We start from the raw sequence: 20,001 nt of genomic DNA, 5'->3' as shown, positions 1-20,001 counted from the left end.
TTACAATGTCCTTATATGGAAAAAATGCACACTATCCTCATAATATTATTTAAATATTACAATTTTAATGATGAATTTTCCATAACGGATATTCAGGTTCATCGGGCTTAACCTCTAAGCAGTTTCACGTACTGTTTAACTCTCTATTCAGAGTTCTTTTCAACTTTCCCTCACGGTACTTGTTTACTATCGGTCTCATGGTTATATTTAGTTTTAGATGGAGTTTACCACCCACTTAGTGTCTGCACTATCAAGCAACACGACTCTTTGGAAACATCATCTAGTAATCATTAACGTTATACGGGCCTGGCACCCTCTATGGGTAAATGGCCTCATTTAAGAAGGACTTAAATCGTTAATTTCTCATACTAGAATATTGACGCTCCATACACTGCATCTCACATTTGCCATATAGACAAAGTGACTTAGTGCTGAACTGTTTTCTTTTCGCTCGCCGCTACTAAGAAAATCCTTGTTAGTTTCTTTTCCTCCCCTAATTAATATGCTTAAATTCAGGGGGTAGTCCCATATGAGTTGAGGTTGTATATAACTTTTTCTTGCCATTAATTCTTTATATATAATGATAAAAACATTTTATTAAATTCGTTATAAAATTTCCATTATTTCTTGTAGCAAAGTGTTTTCCATTAAACGAACCAACGAAGAATAATAACATAACCAAGTTTTTTCTATTTCCGAATCATTAATAAGAGACAATTCTAGATGAAAAATAATTCAATTTTTTATGCTAGACATTTCTCAGTATTACTTGATTGAAAAAGAAAATATTTCTCTTCGTTTTTCACATCCAAATGTGAGATAATGTTTTTCATATATATTTTTTAATATTATGAATAAAATATTATTATTTTATCCAATAATATACCATATGCTTATAAAATTTATAAACAACTTAATTAGCATAGTCTTACAACCCTCAACCATATGTAGTCCAAGCAGCACTATAAAATTAATTAAAGTACATAACAGCATGGACTGCGATATGCGTTCAAAATGTCGATGTTCATGTGTCCTGCAGTTCACACGATGACGCACAGTTTGCTGCGTTCTTCATCGACCCATGAGCCGAGTGATCCACCGCTTAGAGTTTTATAATTCATTTTTATATAATGTCAATTTTGTTTTTATTGAAAGAAATTAAAAATACACCATTTTACTGGCATATATCAATTCCTTCAATAAATGTATTTTTATACCTAAAATAAATGCTGCGAAATGTCTTAGTTTCATATAAGCATTATGTATCATATAATCTGGTTATTTACGGTTTATATTTAACTATGTTTGGGCGATACATACTGCAATTTATATAAAACATTAACCTGATGGGTACCAGGTACAACATTGTATATTTTAGGTTGTTGCATTAGCCAACGTATGCTCATAACTAAGATGAACAATACATATTCGCAACGCGTGTATATTATGGTCCATATACACACAAAGTTCACCATTTTATATTAACAAATTATTTTGATAACCATTATTTTTAATGTTTTAATTCGATTTCCATTTTCGAATTTGATATCTTCGATCTCTCCAATATTCGAAGTTTTATTTTTACATTTCAAAGCCACATATATATAATATTTTTTTTGTTGTGCCCGCCATTACACAACATGTTAAAATCTTATGAGGTTGCCAAAGCCTCATATAAATAAAAACCCATCAGATTCATTTATTTTGATTTTAACTTTTATTTTAATATATATTTATATATATATTTTAATTTGATTCAATTGAATCGTTTCGTTCTATAATCATATCATATTATGCGCTTTGCTTTTGTAAAATTTGGTAATCTGGTAAATTTGATAATATGGTAATATAAATTTGGTAAATTTTTTAATTTGGTAATTTGGTAAGTAATTTTGGTAAATTCAAAATGTATTTGTATTATAACAAATTTTTATTAACGGTAAGGATTTTATACAATAATGATCCTTCCGCAGGTTCACCTACGGAAACCTTGTTACGACTTTTACTTCCTCTAAATAATCAAGTTCGGTCAACTTTTGCGAAACAACCGTAACACGCAAGGCGTCACAGTGATCACGTCCGGAGACCTCACTAAATAATTCAATCGGTAGTAGCGACGGGCGGTGTGTACAAAGGGCAGGGACGTAATCAATGCGAGTTAATGACTCACACTTACTGGGAATTCCAAGTTCATGTGAACAGTTTCAGTTCACAATCCCAAGCATGAAAGTGGTTCAGCGGTTTACCCGGACCTCTCGGTCTAGGAAATACACGTTGATACTTTCATTGTAGCGCGCGTGCAGCCCAGGACATCTAAGGGCATCACAGACCTGTTATTGCTCAATCTCATTATTGCTAGACGCAATTTGTCCATTTAAGAAGCTAGTGTCCTTATAATGGGACAAACCAACAGGTACGGCTCCACTTACATAAACACATTCAAACACAATAAACATTTTACTGCCACCATGAATGAAGGCTATATAAGCTTCAGCACCATAATCCTGAAGATATCTATTTAATATATTTGAGTCTCGTTCGTTATCGGAATTAACCAGACAAATCACTCCACGAACTAAGAACGGCCATGCACCACCACCCATAGATTCGAGAAAGAGCTATCAATCTGTCTTACACACTTATGTTCGGACCTGGTAAGTTTTCCCGTGTTGAGTCAAATTAAGCCGCAGGCTCCACTCCTGGTGGTGCCCTTCCGTCAATTCCTTTAAGTTTCAGCTTTGCAACCATACTTCCCCCGGAGCCCAAAAGCTTTGGTTTCCCGGGAAGCGACTGAGAGAGCCATAAAAGTAGCTACACCCAATTGCTAGCTGGCATCGTTTATGGTTAGAACTAGGGCGGTATCTGATCGCCTTCGAACCTCTAACTTTCGTTCTTGATTAATGAAAACATCTTTGGCAAATGCTTTCGCTTAAGTTAGTCTTACGACGGTCCAAGAATTTCACCTCTCGCGTCGTAATACTAATGCCCCCAAACTGCTTCTATTAATCATTACCTCTTGATCTGAAAACCAATGAAAGCAGAACAGAGGTCTTATTTCATTATCCCATGCACAGAATATTCAGGCATTTGAAGCCTGCTTTAAGCACTCTAATTTGTTCAAAGTAATAGTACCGGCCCACAATAACACTCGTTTAAGAGCACTAATGCAGGTTTTTAAATAGGAGGAACATATGAAAAAATACAAGTATTTAATCACATATAAGAACTCCACCGGTAATACGCTTACATACATAAAGGTATAGTACTAACCACAATTGTAAGTTGTACTACCCGTATGAAGCACAAGTTCAACTACGAACGTTTTAACCGCAACAACTTTAATATACGCTATTGGAGCTGGAATTACCGCGGCTGCTGGCACCAGACTTGCCCTCCAATTGGTCCTTGTTAAAGGATTTAAAGTGTACTCATTCCAATTACAGGGCCTCGGATATGAGTCCTGTATTGTTATTTTTCGTCACTACCTCCCCGAGCTGGGAGTGGGTAATTTACGCGCCTGCTGCCTTCCTTAGATGTGGTAGCCGTTTCTCAGGCTCCCTCTCCGGAATCGAACCCTGATTCCCCGTTACCCGTTGCAACCATGGTAGTCCTAGATACTACCATCAAAAGTTGATAGGGCAGACATTTGAAAGATCTGTCGTCGGTACAAGACCATACGATCTGCATGTTATCTAGAGTTCAACCAATATAACGATCTTGCGATCGCTTGGTTTTAGCCTAATAAAAGCACATGTCCCATAAGGTTCATGTTTTAATTGCATGTATTAGCTCTAGAATTACCACAGTTATCCAAGTAACTGTTAACGATCTAAGGAACCATAACTGATATAATGAGCCTTTTGCGGTTTCACTTTTAATTCGTGTGTACTTAGACATGCATGGCTTAATCTTTGAGACAAGCATATAACTACTGGCAGGATCAACCAGAATAATGTTTCTTTCTTCATATTCCATTCATATTTTTCGAATTGAAATAAGCAATATAAATATTATAGATTTCCATTTTATATAATTCCATTTATTATATCATATTGAAAAATACTTCAATATTTTGCCTTTGGGTAAAATTTTAAATCTCTTTTAATTCGATTACGGCCATTTTTATATAGCATTCGTATTCGTATATTCCATTATATTTTTATACTTGTTTCACCATTATTAACAAGTTCAATAATATATATTTCTATAATTTTGTATTTATATTATACATATTTCATTCTAAAATATCATTTTGTTTCCAACATACATAATTATTGTATCCACACATGTACAATTTTTGTTTAACCAATATAAATATTGAGTTAAATCATTTGCAATTTGATGATAAATTTAAAATTTATCTTTATCCATATAACTCTCTGGTAATACATAACGTAAAACCGAGCGCATATGATTTCTATATTAAAAATTTTGTAATTTTTCCATCATGTAATAAATATGAATATATATATTATACCGCGGTAACGATATAATTTTCCAACTTTACGGCAGGTAATATATTATTAAATAAATAACAATAAATTTGCCTGCCTCCAAAAATTAACGATAATATATGGAAACGATTTGTTATTCTATGTATAATAGAAACTTGACTGTTGTTTCAACGATATTATCTAAAGTCGTATATTCCTATTAACCGCGGAGCCAAGTCCCATGTTCATAAGAACTGAGAAACAAATTTGTACGGATAATAATATACTTTATTTGTAAGTAACCAAATTTAAATCATCATGATCCGAAATATATATTTCGAATAATGCATGAGGTCGGCAACCACTGCCTACCTATAGTAGTTTTTGAACCCGCTGTCCTCAAAGCGGGTATTTTCAATTCTGTTTGCCACCCAACACGTGCTATTCTCTTATATATTAAGAGAATTTTCCTTTATTCATATATAAATGAATTATTTTTTCCATTAATCATATGATAATTGCTCATTTTCATATGTTTTATATTTAATTTCCTTATATTATTGTCAAAATCATATGAATACATAAGTTTTGAACAATACGAGAGGTCGGCAACCACTGCCTACCTATAGTAGTTTTTGAACCCTCTGTCGATCAGAGCGTCGTTTACACTACTAATACCTCTCACTTATATGGGTTTTCTCTATAATACTAAGAGAATATAGGAGTATTTCTGAATTTTTTCCTTTATACATATAATAAATATTCATTTTCATATGTTTTATAATTAATTTCCTTATATTATTGTCAAAATCATATGAATACATAAGTTTTGAACAATACGAGAGGTCGGCAACCACTGCCTACCTATAGTAGTTTTTGAACCCTCTGTCGATCAAAGCGTCGTTTACACTACTAATACCTCTCACTTATATGGGTTTTCTCTATAATACTAAGAGAATATAGGAGTATTTCTGAATTTTTTCCTTTATACATATAATAAATATTCATTTTCATATGTTTTATAATTAATTTCCTTATATTATTGTCAAAATCATATGAATACATAAGTTTTGAACAATACGAGAGGTCGGCAACCACTGCCTACCTATAGTAGTTTTTGAACCCTCTGTCGATCAGAGCGTCGTTTACACTACTAATACCTCTCACTTATATGGGTTTTCTCTATAATACTAAGAGAATATAGGAGTATTTCTGATTTTTTTCCTTTATACATATAATAAATATTCATTTTCATATGTTTTATAATTAATTTCCTTATATTATTGTCAAAATCATATGAATACATAAGTTTTGAACAATACGAGAGGTCGGCAACCACTGCCTACCTATAGTAGTTTTTGAACCCTCTGTCGATCAAAGCGTCGTTTACACTACTAATACCTCTCACTTATATGGGTTTTCTCTATAATACTAAGAGAATATAGGAGTATTTCTGAATTTTTTCCTTTATACATATAATAAATATTCATTTTCATATGTTTTATAATTAATTTCCTTATATTATTGTCAAAATCATATGAATACATAAGTTTTGAACAATACGAGAGGTCGGCAACCACTGCCTACCTATAGTAGTTTTTGAACCCTCTGTCGATCAAAGCGTCGTTTACACTACTAATACCTCTCACTTATATGGGTTTTCTCTATAATACTAAGAGAATATAGGAGTATTTCTGAATTTTTTCTTTTATACATACAATAAATATTCCTTTTCATATGTTTTATAATTAATTTCCTTATATTATTGTCAAAATCATATGAATACATAAGTTTTGAACAATACGAGAGGTCGGCAACCACTGCCTACCTATAGTAGTTTTTGAACCCTCTGTCGATCAAAGCGTCGTTTACACTACTAATACCTCTCACTTATATGGGTTTTCTCTATAATACTAAGAGAATATAGGAGTATTTCTGAATTTTTTCTTTTATACATACAATAAATATTCCTTTTCATATGTTTTATATATAATTTCCTTATATTGTTCAATAAATATACGGATATTTCATATATTTTTCTTTATATATAATTATATACATTTATCCTATATTTATATGATAGGGACAATATCATATGTGTCTTGGCAACTTTACTTGATTTCTTTAAGTTCTTTATTTCTTTAATATGATAGGGACAATATCATATGCGTATTGGCAACTTTACTTGATTTCGTTAAGTTCTTTATTTCTTTAATATGATAGGGACAATATCATATGCGTCTTGGCAACTTTACTTGATTTCTTTAAGTTCTTTAGTTCTTTAATATGATAGGGACATTATCATATGCGTTTTGGCAACTTTACTTGAGTTCTTTAAGTTCTTTATTTCTATAATTAGATAGGGACAATATCATATGCGTCACTAATTTGATGACAAAGCATTTGGCAACTTTACTTGATTTCTTTAAGTTCTTTATATCTATAATATGATAGGGACAATATCATATGCGTCTTGGCAACTTTACTTGATTTCTTTAAGTTCTTTATTTCTATAATTAGATAGGGACAATATCATATGCGTCTTGGCAACTTTACTTGATTTCTTTAAGTTCTTTATTTCTTTAATATGATAGGGACATTATCATATGCGTCTTGGCAACTTTACTTGATTTCTTTAAGTTCTTTAGTTAATAAATATACGGATATTTCATATATTTTTCTTTATATATAATTATATACATTTATCCTATATTTATATGATAGGGACAATATCATATGCGTATTGGCAACTTTACTTGATTTCTTTAAGTTCTTTATTTCTTTAATATGATAGGGACAATATCATATGCGTCTTGGCAACTTTACTTGATTTCTTTAAGTTCTTTAGTTCTTTAATATGATAGGGACATTATCATATGCGTTTTGGCAACTTTACTTGAGTTCTTTAAGTTCTTTATTTCTATAATTAGATAGGGACAATATCATATGCGTCACTAATTTGATGACAAAGCATTTGGCAACTTGACTTGATTTCTTTAAGTTCTTTAGTTCTTTAATATGATAGGGACATTATCATATGCGTCTTGGCAACTTTACTTGAGTTCTTTAAGTTCTTTATTTCTATAATTAGATAGGGACAATATCATATGCGTCACTAATTTGATGACAAAGCATTTGGCAACTTGACTTGATTTCTTTAAGTTCTTTAGTTCTTTAATATGATAGGGACATTATCATATGCGTCTTGGCAACTTTACTTGATTTCTTTAAGTTCTTTATTTGTATAATTAGATAGGGACAATATCATATGCGTCTTGGCAACTTAACTCGATTTCTTTAAGTTCTTTATTTCTTTAATATGATAGGGACATTATCATATGCGTCACTAATTTGATGACAAAGCATTTGGCAACTTTACTTGATTTCTTTAAGTTCTTTAGTTCTTTAATATGATAGGGACATTATCATATGCGTCTTGGCAACTTTACTTGATTTCATATGCGTGTCACTAAATTGATGACAAAGCATTTGGCTACTGGCTACTATTCTGGGCACTCTGGGCACCCATTATAAGTACATGATAAAAGTACTTATATATTTTATATCGAATCATCAAGCAAAGGATAAGCTTCAGTGGATCGCAGTATGGCAGCTGCTCAACCACTTACAACACCTTGCCTGTTACAAAAGTCGTTTACAATTGATTCTAGGCTTTGTCATTGTATTAAATAATGCTTTTATATGTAACTAGCGCGGCATCAGGTGATCGAAGATCCTCCCAATTTACTATGTTACAAATTACATTGGCATCACATCCATTGTCGTTTATAAAGTAAATTATAAACTTTAAATGGTTTAGAAGCCATACAATGCAAATTGCCCCTTATTTATCATTGCAGTCCAGCACGGATACGACCTTAGAGGCGTTCAGGCATAATCCAACGGACGTAGCGTCATACCACTGTTCGCTCGAACAAGTATTGTGCCATTGGTCCGTACCTGCGGTTCCTCTCGTACTACGCAGGAATGCTGTCGCAACAACGTTTTGTCATTAGTAGGGTAAAACTAACCTGTCTCACGACGGTCTAAACCCAGCTCACGTTCCCTTGCATGGGTGAACAATCCAACGCTTGGTGAATTTTGCTTCACAATGATAGGAAGAGCCGACATCGAAGGATCAAAAAGCGACGTCGCTATGAACGCTTGGCCGCCACAAGCCAGTTATCCCTATGGTAACTTTTCTGACACCTCTTGTTAAAAACTCTTTAAACCAAAAGGATCGATAGGCCGAGCTTTTGCTGTCCCTGTGTGTACTGAACACCGAGATCAAGTCAGCATTTGCCCTTTTGCTCTATGTGTGGTTTCTGTCCGCACTGAGCTGGCCTTGGGACACCTCCGTTATTATTTGAGAGATGTACCGCCCCAGTCAAACTCCCTACCTGGCAATGTCCTTGAATTGGATCATACCTGAGTAATTGGAGTTATACCAAATTTTCAAATCAAAAATACATAAATGCATCGTTTTATTAAAGAATTTGTTTGCGATTATATAACAAACTCGTGATACTTTGATCAAGAAGCTTGCATCAAAACCCAATACCATAAGATATAATAAATATATCCGTATAATGGCTAGGAAATGATACACGTTCCATTTAATCAAGTAAGTAAGGAAACAATAAGAGTAGTGGTATTTCATTGACGATACCAAACCGAGGTCTAATATCTCCCACTTATTCTACACCTCTTATGTCTCCTTACACTGCCAGATTAGAGTCAAGCTCAAAAGGGTCTTCTTTCCCCGCTAATTATTCCAAGCCCGTTCCCTTGGCTGTGGTTTCGCTAGATAGTAGATAGGGACAGTAGGAATCTCGTTAATCCATTCATGCGCGTCACTAATTAGATGACGAGGCATTTGGCTACCTTAAGAGAGTCATAGTTACTCCCGCCGTTGACCCGCGCTTACTTGAATTTCTTCACTTTGACATTCAGAGCACTGGGCAGAAATCACATTGTGTCAACACCCGCTAGGGCCATCACAATGCTTTGTTTTAATTAGACAGTCGGATTCCCCAAGTCCGTGCCAGTTCTGAATTGATTGTTAATTGATAATCGTTATAATTAATAAGAACTAATTGGTTTAACCCAAATAGTATTCTTAAAAATTTTAGCAAGAAAGTTCCACAATTGGCTACGTAACTAAACTATCCGGGGAACAAGTAACTAACATAAATGCTAGAAACTCTATTTACCCAGAACGAGCACATAAACCATGTTATTGTTTCCCAATCAAGCCCGACTATCTCAATCTTCAGAGCCAATCCTTATCCCGAAGTTACGGATCTAATTTGCCGACTTCCCTTACCTACATTATTCTATCGACTAGAGACTCTTCACCTTGGAGACCAGCTGCGGATATTGGTACGGCCTGTTGAGAAGTTTGCGTGTCCCCACCATAAATTTTCAAGGTCCGAGGAGAAAATATCGACACAACAGTATATGTCATGCTCTTCTAGCCCATCTACCATATCTCTCTGCGAAAGACTTCCATGGTAGTACGGCTATAAAACAGAAAAGAAAACTCTTCCGATATCTCTCGACGGCTTCTTTATGGTCGTTCCTGTTGCCAGGATGAGCACGAGGCCCATATTTAATAACAAACGGATACTCAACAGGTTACGGAATTGGAACCGTATTCCCTTTCGTTCAAAATTATTCAAGTGTATTATTTTCGCTTTGTTTATATAATTTGGCATTTTTGTTTTACTTGAAAATTTTCGGCTTTCGCCTTGAACTTAGGACCGACTAACTCGTGATCAACCACTGTTCACACGAAACCCTTCTCCACTTCAGTCCTCCAAGGTCTCATTCGATTATTTGCTACTACCACCAAGATCTGTACCAATGGCAGCTCCATGCAGGCTTACGCCAAACACTTCTACGCATACCATTGTACCTTCCTACTCACTAAAGTTTCAAAATTTATATCACAAGTAATATAAATCATCTACTTTAGCGGTAATGTATAGGTATACAACTTAAGCGCCATCCATTTTAAGGGCTAGTTGCTTCGGCAGGTGAGTTGTTACACACTCCTTAGCGGATTTCGACTTCCATGATCACCGTCCTGCTGTTTTAAGCAACCAACGCCTTTCATGGTATCTGCATGAGTTGTTAATTTGGGCACCGTAACATTACGTTTGGTTCATCCCACAGCGCCAGTTCTGCTTACCAAAAGTGGCCCACTGGGCACATTATATCATAACCTTGAACTTCATATCAAGAAAGTTAAGGTTCTTACCCATTTAAAGTTTGAGAATAGGTTAAGATCGTTTCGACCCTAAGGCCTCTAATCATTCGCTTTACCAGATAAGATTATTTTATATAATATTAAAATGCACCAGCTATCCTGAGGGAAACTTCGGAAGGAACCAGCTACTAGATGGTTCGATTGGTCTTTCGCCCCTATACTCAATTCTGACAATCGATTTGCACGTCAGAACTGTTTCGGTCTTCCATCAGGGTTTCCCCTGACTTCAACCTGATCAAGTATAGTTCACCATCTTTCGGGTCACAGCATATATGCTCAAGGTACGTTCCAGTTAGAGGCATAAATAATATAAATATACATTATACATAACTATATAGAACGCCCCGGGATTGTGTTAATTAGCTATAAATAGTTAAAAAACTAATCCCATTATTAGTCAAGTTAATTACGCTATTAGGTTTATATCCCAATAACTTGCACATATGTTAGACTCCTTGGTCCGTGTTTCAAGACGGGTCCCGAAGGTATCCTGAATCTTTCGCATTGTTAATCATACAAGTGCATATAATAAACACAAAAATCAATGATAATTATGCCATTATATAATTCCGAAAAATTAACGCACTGTAATCATATTAATCTATCAGCACTTTATCAAATTAATAACATTTATTCTGTGTTAAAATGCAAGCAATTTAATTGGAATAAACTATAAGTTATATTTTATGATAAATTTGGTATATGCTAATAGATTACAATGTCCTTATATGGAAAAAATGCACACTATCCTCATAATATTATTTAAATATTACAATTTTAATGATGAATTTTCCATAACGGATATTCAGGTTCATCGGGCTTAACCTCTAAGCAGTTTCACGTACTGTTTAACTCTCTATTCAGAGTTCTTTTCAACTTTCCCTCACGGTACTTGTTTACTATCGGTCTCATGGTTATATTTAGTTTTAGATGGAGTTTACCACCCACTTAGTGCTGCACTATCAAGCAACACGACTCTTTGGAAACATCATCTAGTAATCATTAACGTTATACGGGCCTGGCACCCTCTATGGGTAAATGGCCTCATTTAAGAAGGACTTAAATCGTTAATTTCTCATACTAGAATATTGACGCTCCATACACTGCATCTCACATTTGCCATATAGACAAAGTGACTTAGTGCTGAACTGTTTTCTTTTCGCTCGCCGCTACTAAGAAAATCCTTGTTAGTTTCTTTTCCTCCCCTAATTAATATGCTTAAATTCAGGGGGTAGTCCCATATGAGTTGAGGTTGTATATAACTTTTTCTTGCCATTAATTCTTTATATATAATGATAAAAACATTTTATTAAATTCGTTATAAAATTTCCATTATTTTTGTAGCAAAGTGTTTTCCATTAAACGAACCAACGAAGAATAATAACATAACCAAGTTTTTTCTATTTCCGAATCATTAATAAGAGACAATTCTAGATGAAAAATAATTCAATTTTTTATGCTAGACATTTCTCAGTATTACTTGATCGAAAAAGAAAATATTTCTCTTCGTTTTTCACATCCAAATGTGAGATAATGTTTTTCATATATATTTTTTAATATTATGAATAAAAATATTATTATTTTATCCAATAATATACCATATGCTTATAAAATTTATAAACAACTTAATTAGCATAGTCTTACAACCCTCAACCATATGTAGTCCAAGCAGCACTATAAAATTAATTAAAGTACATAACAGCATGGACTGCGATATGCGTTCAAAATGTCGATGTTCATGTGTCCTGCAGTTCACACGATGACGCACAGTTTGCTGCGTTCTTCATCGACCCATGAGCCGAGTGATCCACCGCTTAGAGTTTTATAATTCATTTTTATATAATGTCAATTTTGTTTTTATTGAAAGAAATTAAAAATACACCATTTTACTGGCATATATCAATTCCTTCAATAAATGTATTTTTATACCTAAAATAAATGCTGCGAAATGTCTTAGTTTCATATAAGCATTATGTATCATATAATCTGGTTATTTACGGTTTATATTTAACTATGTTTGGGCGATACATACTGCAATTTATATAAAACATTAACCTGATGGGTACCAGGTACAACATTGTATATTTTAGGTTGTTGCATTAGCCAACGTATGCTCATAACTAAGATGAACAATACATATTCGCAACGCGTGTATATTATGGTCCATATACACACAAAGTTCACCATTTTATATTAACAAATTATTTTGATAACCATTATTTTTAATGTTTTAATTCGATTTCCATTTTCGAATTTGATATCTTCGATCTCTCCAATATTCGAAGTTTTATTTTTACATTTCAAAGCCACATATATATAATATTTTTTTTTGTTGTGCCCGCCATTACACAACATGTTAAAATCTTATGAGGTTGCCAAAGCCTCATATAAATAAAAACCCATCAGATTCATTTTATTTTGATTTTAACTTTTATTTTAATATATATTTATATATATATTTTTAATTTGATTCAATTGAATCGTTTCGTTCTATAATCATATCATATTATGCGCTTTGCTTTTGTAAAATTTGGTAATCTGGTAAATTTGATAATATGGTAATATAAATTTGGTAAATTTTTTAATTTGGTAATTTGGTAAGTAATTTTGGTAAATTCAAAATGTATTTGTATTATAACAAATTTTTATTAACGGTAAGGATTTTATACAATAATGATCCTTCCGCAGGTTCACCTACGGAAACCTTGTTACGACTTTTACTTCCTCTAAATAATCAAGTTCGGTCAACTTTTGCGAAACAACCGTAACACGCAAGGCGTCACAGTGATCACGTCCGGAGACCTCACTAAATAATTCAATCGGTAGTAGCGACGGGCGGTGTGTACAAAGGGCAGGGACGTAATCAATGCGAGTTAATGACTCACACTTACTGGGAATTCCAAGTTCATGTGAACAGTTTCAGTTCACAATCCCAAGCATGAAAGTGGTTCAGCGGTTTACCCGGACCTCTCGGTCTAGGAAATACACGTTGATACTTTCATTGTAGCGCGCGTGCAGCCCAGGACATCTAAGGGCATCACAGACCTGTTATTGCTCAATCTCATTATTGCTAGACGCAATTTGTCCATTTAAGAAGCTAGTGTCCTTATAATGGGACAAACCAACAGGTACGGCTCCACTTACATAAACACATTCAAACACAATAAACATTTTACTGCCACCATGAATGAAGGCTATATAAGCTTCAGCACCATAATCCTGAAGATATCTATTTAATATATTTGAGTCTCGTTCGTTATCGGAATTAACCAGACAAATCACTCCACGAACTAAGAACGGCCATGCACCACCACCCATAGATTCGAGAAAGAGCTATCAATCTGTCTTACACACTTATGTTCGGACCTGGTAAGTTTTCCCGTGTTGAGTCAAATTAAGCCGCAGGCTCCACTCCTGGTGGTGCCCTTCCGTCAATTCCTTTAAGTTTCAGCTTTGCAACCATACTTCCCCCGGAGCCCAAAAGCTTTGGTTTCCCGGGAAGCGACTGAGAGAGCCATAAAAGTAGCTACACCCAATTGCTAGCTGGCATCGTTTATGGTTAGAACTAGGGCGGTATCTGATCGCCTTCGAACCTCTAACTTTCGTTCTTGATTAATGAAAACATCTTTGGCAAATGCTTTCGCTTAAGTTAGTCTTACGACGGTCCAAGAATTTCACCTCTCGCGTCGTAATACTAATGCCCCCAAACTGCTTCTATTAATCATTACCTCTTGATCTGAAAACCAATGAAAGCAGAACAGAGGTCTTATTTCATTATCCCATGCACAGAATATTCAGGCATTTGAAGCCTGCTTTAAGCACTCTAATTTGTTCAAAGTAATAGTACCGGCCCACAATAACACTCGTTTAAGAGCACTAATGCAGGTTTTTAAATAGGAGGAACATATGAAAAAATACAAGTATTTAATCACATATAAGAACTCCACCGGTAATACGCTTACATACATAAAGGTATAGTACTAACCACAATTGTAAGTTGTACTACTACCCGTATGAAGCACAAGTTCAACTACGAACGTTTTAACCGCAACAACTTTAATATACGCTATTGGAGCTGGAATTACCGCGGCTGCTGGCACCAGACTTGCCCTCCAATTGGTCCTTGTTAAAGGATTTAAAGTGTACTCATTCCAATTACAGGGCCTCGGATATGAGTCCTGTATTGTTATTTTTCGTCACTACCTCCCCGAGCTGGGAGTGGGTAATTTACGCGCCTGCTGCCTTCCTTAGATGTGGTAGCCGTTTCTCAGGCTCCCTCTCCGGAATCGAACCCTGATTCCCCGTTACCCGTTGCAACCATGGTAGTCCTAGATACTACCATCAAAAGTTGATAGGGCAGACATTTGAAAGATCTGTCGTCGGTACAAGACCATACGATCTGCATGTTATCTAGAGTTCAACCAATATAACGATCTTGCGATCGCTTGGTTTTAGCCTAATAAAAGCACATGTCCCATAAGGTTCATGTTTTAATTGCATGTATTAGCTCTAGAATTACCACAGTTATCCAAGTAACTGTTAACGATCTAAGGAACCATAACTGATATAATGAGCCTTTTGCGGTTTCACTTTTAATTCGTGTGTACTTAGACATGCATGGCTTAATCTTTGAGACAAGCATATAACTACTGGCAGGATCAACCAGAATAATGTTTCTTTCTTCATATTCCATTCATATTTTTCGAATTGAAATAAGCAATATAAATATTATAGATTTCCATTTTATATAATTCCATTTATTATATCATATTGAAAAATACTTCAATATTTTGCCTTTGGGTAAAATTTTAAATCTCTTTTAATTCGATTACGGCCATTTTTATATAGCATTCGTATTCGTATATTCCATTATATTTTTATACTTGTTTCACCATTATTAACAAGTTCAATAATATATATTTCTATAATTTTGTATTTATATTATACATATTTCATTCTAAAATATCATTTTGTTTCCAACATACATAATTATTGTATCCACACATGTACAATTTTTGTTTAACCAATATAAATATTGAGTTAAATCATTTGCAATTTGATGATAAATTTAAAATTTATCTTTATCCATATAACTCTCTGGTAATACATAACGTAAAACCGAGCGCATATGATTTCTATATTAAAAATTTTGTAATTTTTCCATCATGTAATAAATATGAATATATATATTATACCGCGGTAACGATATAATTTTCCAACTTTACGGCAGGTAATATATTATTAAATAAATAACAATAAATTTGCCTGCCTCCAAAAATTAACGATAATATATGGAAACGATTTGTTATTCTATGTATAATAGAAACTTGACTGTTGTTTCAACGATATTATCTAAAGTCGTATATTCCTATTAACCGCGGAGCCAAGTCCCATGTTCATAAGAACTGAGAAACAAATTTGTACGGATAATAATATACTTTATTTGTAAGTAACCAAATTTAAATCATCATGATCCGAAATATATATTTCGAATAATGCATGAGGTCGGCAACCACTGCCTACCTATAGTAGTTTTTGAACCCGCTGTCCTCAAAGCGGGTATTTTCAATTCTGTTTGCCACCCAACACGTGCTATTCTCTTATATATTAAGAGAATTTTCCTTTATTCATATATAAATGAATTATTTTTTCCATTAATCATATGATAATTGCTCATTTTCATATGTTTTATATTTAATTTCCTTATATTATTGTCAAAATCATATGAATACATAAGTTTTGAACAATACGAGAGGTCGGCAACCACTGCCTACCTATAGTAGTTTTTGAACCCTCTGTCGATCAGAGCGTCGTTTACACTACTAATACCTCTCACTTATATGGGTTTTCTCTATAATACTAAGAGAATATAGGAGTATTTCTGAATTTTTTCCTTTATACATATAATAAATATTCATTTTCATATGTTTTATAATTAATTTCCTTATATTATTGTCAAAATCATATGAATACATAAGTTTTGAACAATACGAGAGGTCGGCAACCACTGCCTACCTATAGTAGTTTTTGAACCCTCTGTCGATCAAAGCGTCGTTTACACTACTAATACCTCTCACTTATATGGGTTTTCTCTATAATACTAAGAGAATATAGGAGTATTTCTGAATTTTTTCCTTTATACATATAATAAATATTCATTTTCATATGTTTTATATTTAATTTCCTTATATTATTGTCAAAATCATATGAATACATAAGTTTTGAACAATACGAGAGGTCGGCAACCACTGCCTACCTATAGTAGTTTTTGAACCCTCTGTCGATCAGAGCGTCGTTTACACTACTAATACCTCTCACTTATATGGGTTTTCTCTATAATACTAAGAGAATATAGGAGTATTTCTGAATTTTTTCCTTTATACATATAATAAATATTCATTTTCATATGTTTTATAATTAATTTCCTTATATTATTGTCAAAATCATATGAATACATAAGTTTTGAACAATACGAGAGGTCGGCAACCACTGCCTACCTATAGTAGTTTTTGAACCCTCTGTCGATCAAAGCGTCGTTTACACTACTAATACCTCTCACTTATATGGGTTTTCTCTATAATACTAAGAGAATATAGGAGTATTTCTGAATTTTTTCCTTTATACATATAATAAATATTCATTTTCATATGTTTTATAATTAATTTCCTTATATTATTGTCAAAATCATATGAATACATAAGTTTTGAACAATACGAGAGGTCGGCAACCACTGCCTACCTATAGTAGTTTTTGAACCCTCTGTCGATCAGAGCGTCGTTTACACTACTAATACCTCTCACTTATATGGGTTTTCTCTATAATACTAAGAGAATATAGGAGTATTTCTGATTTTTTTCCTTTATACATATAATAAATATTCATTTTCATATGTTTTATAATTAATTTCCTTATATTATTGTCAAAATCATATGAATACATAAGTTTTGAACAATACGAGAGGTCGGCAACCACTGCCTACCTATAGTAGTTTTTGAACCCTCTGTCGATCAAAGCGTCGTTTACACTACTAATACCTCTCACTTATATGGGTTTTCTCTATAATACTAAGAGAATATAGGAGTATTTCTGAATTTTTTCCTTTATACATATAATAAATATTCATTTTCATATGTTTTATAATTAATTTCCTTATATTATTGTCAAAATCATATGAATACATAAGTTTTGAACAATACGAGAGGTCGGCAACCACTGCCTACCTATAGTAGTTTTTGAACCCTCTGTCGATCAAAGCGTCGTTTACACTACTAATACCTCTCACTTATATGGGTTTTCTCTATAATACTAAGAGAATATAGGAGTATTTCTGAATTTTTTCTTTTATACATACAATAAATATTCCTTTTCATATGTTTTATATATAATTTCCTTATATTGTTCAATAAATATACGGATATTTCATATATTTTTCTTTATATATAATTATATACATTTATCCTATATTTATATGATAGGGACAATATCATATGTGTCTTGGCAACTTTACTTGATTTCTTTAAGTTCTTTATTTCTTTAATATGATAGGGACAATATCATATGCGTATTGGCAACTTTACTTGATTTCGTTAAGTTCTTTAGTTCTTTAATATGATAGGGACATTATCATATGAGTCTTGGCAACTTTACTTGATTTCTTTAAGTTCTTTATTTGTATAATTAGATAGGGACAATATCATATGCGTCTTGGCAACTTAACTCGATTTCTTTAAGTTCTTTATTTCTTTAATATGATAGGGACATTATCATATGCGTCACTAATTTGATGACAAAGCATTTGGCAACTTTACTTGATTTCTTTAAGTTCTTTAGTTCTTTAATATGATAGGGACATTATCATATGCGTTTTGGCAACTTTACTTGAGTTCTTTAAGTTCTTTATTTCTATAATTAGATAGGGACAATATCATATGCGTCACTAATTTGATGACAAAGCATTTGGCAACTTGACTTGATTTCTTTAAGTTCTTTAGTTCTTTAATATGATAGGGACATTATCATATGCGTCTTGGCAACTTTACTTGAGTTCTTTAAGTTCTTTATTTCTATAATTAGATAGGGACAATATCATATGCGTCACTAATTTGATGACAAAGCATTTGGCAACTTGACTTGATTTCTTTAAGTTCTTTAGTTCTTTAATATGATAGGGACATTATCATATGCGTCTTGGCAACTTTACTTGATTTCTTTAAGTTCTTTATTTGTATAATTAGATAGGGACAATATCATATGCGTCTTGGCAACTTAACTCGATTTCTTTAAGTTCTTTATTTCTTTAATATGATAGGGACATTATCATATGCGTCACTAATTTGATGACAAAGCATTTGGCAACTTTACTTGATTTCTTTAAGTTCTTTAGTTCTTTAATATGATAGGGACATTATCATATGCGTCTTGGCAACTTTACTTGATTTCATATGCGTGTCACTAAATTGATTTTTTTTTTTTTTTTTTTTTTTTAATATTACAGTATCTTTATTTACATCTGCCCAGGAGGGCAATCAATTAAATTATGTGGTACATTGGCGGTTAAGTAGATTTTCTAGGCAATCTTATATTTAATAGCTAGGGTCATCAGGGGATTCCTTTAGGGAACCCGGAAAGGTAGGTCAAGTGGATGGTTTCTTCGGAGTCTTCTGCGCTGTAGGCTGTTGTCCAGGAGGTTGACAGCAAGTTGGTTTTGGTGGTTTTCCAGCTTCTCCAGGTGCCTCCTGCTGGCTTTCCTGGACTCCTCGGCGACACTTTGCATTTTGAGGTCCCTTTTGATTGTCGTGTTCCTCACGTAGTAAGGACAGTTGAGGATAAATCTTAGGATGCGGCATTCTGCTCTCTGTAGTCTTTTGATATTTGTATGGGAGGCAGTGCCCCACAGCTCGATGCCGTATGTCCAAGCCGGCTTTATGATGGCTTTGTAGAGGAGTAGTTTGTATCTAGTCGGTAGCGTGCTTCGTCTGCCCAGAAGCCATGTCATGGAGCGGCATTTGTGCCTCATGAGTTTTACTTTATCCCCTATGTGGTCCTTCCATGTGAGACGCTTGTCCAGGGTTAGTCCCAGGTACTTGGCCCTCGAGTTGGACGGTATGTTGGTGCCGTTGATGTGGACGGGTGGACAGTTGTCTGGTCTGAGTGTAAACGTGACGTAGGTGGATTTGTCAGCGTTTATGGTGATGTTCCACCTTTTCAGCCATGACTGTATCGTGTCCAGCTCGTGTTGCAGCCCTTGCGCTGCCAGGGTAGGGGTTGTGTCAGAGCACAGGAGCGCTGTGTCGTCGG

The 20,001-nt window shown here is 33.9% G+C and overlaps 5 non-coding genes across 5 annotated transcripts; all 5 read right to left on the bottom strand.

Moving 5' to 3' along the window:
- Positions 1 to 931: 931 nt before the first annotated feature.
- On the bottom strand, positions 932 to 1,110 carry LOC113564757. The gene has a single exon (XR_003408291.1). It is a non-coding gene; the product is annotated as a 5.8S ribosomal RNA (ribosomal RNA).
- An 846-nt stretch (positions 1,111 to 1,956) lies between these two features.
- Positions 1,957 to 3,951, bottom strand: LOC113564749. Its single transcript, XR_003408284.1, has one exon. It is a non-coding gene; the product is annotated as a small subunit ribosomal RNA (ribosomal RNA).
- Positions 3,952 to 7,998: 4,047 nt separating this feature from the next.
- On the bottom strand, positions 7,999 to 11,959 carry LOC113564752. Its single transcript, XR_003408287.1, has one exon. It is a non-coding gene; the product is annotated as a large subunit ribosomal RNA (ribosomal RNA).
- A 388-nt stretch (positions 11,960 to 12,347) lies between these two features.
- On the bottom strand, positions 12,348 to 12,526 carry LOC113564756. Its single transcript, XR_003408290.1, has one exon. It is a non-coding gene; the product is annotated as a 5.8S ribosomal RNA (ribosomal RNA).
- An 849-nt stretch (positions 12,527 to 13,375) lies between these two features.
- On the bottom strand, positions 13,376 to 15,373 carry LOC113564750. The gene has a single exon (XR_003408285.1). It is a non-coding gene; the product is annotated as a small subunit ribosomal RNA (ribosomal RNA).
- Positions 15,374 to 20,001: the final 4,628 nt, after the last annotated feature.

This window comes from Drosophila erecta, unplaced genomic scaffold (assembly GCF_003286155.1).
Source record: "Drosophila erecta strain 14021-0224.00,06,07 unplaced genomic scaffold, DereRS2 tig00000433-arrow-arrow-pilon, whole genome shotgun sequence".
In the NCBI taxonomy this organism is placed as follows: Eukaryota; Metazoa; Arthropoda; class Insecta; order Diptera; family Drosophilidae; genus Drosophila; species Drosophila erecta.
The sequence above is the reverse complement of the archived record's forward strand: the minus strand, read 5'-3'. Positions and strand labels throughout refer to the sequence as shown.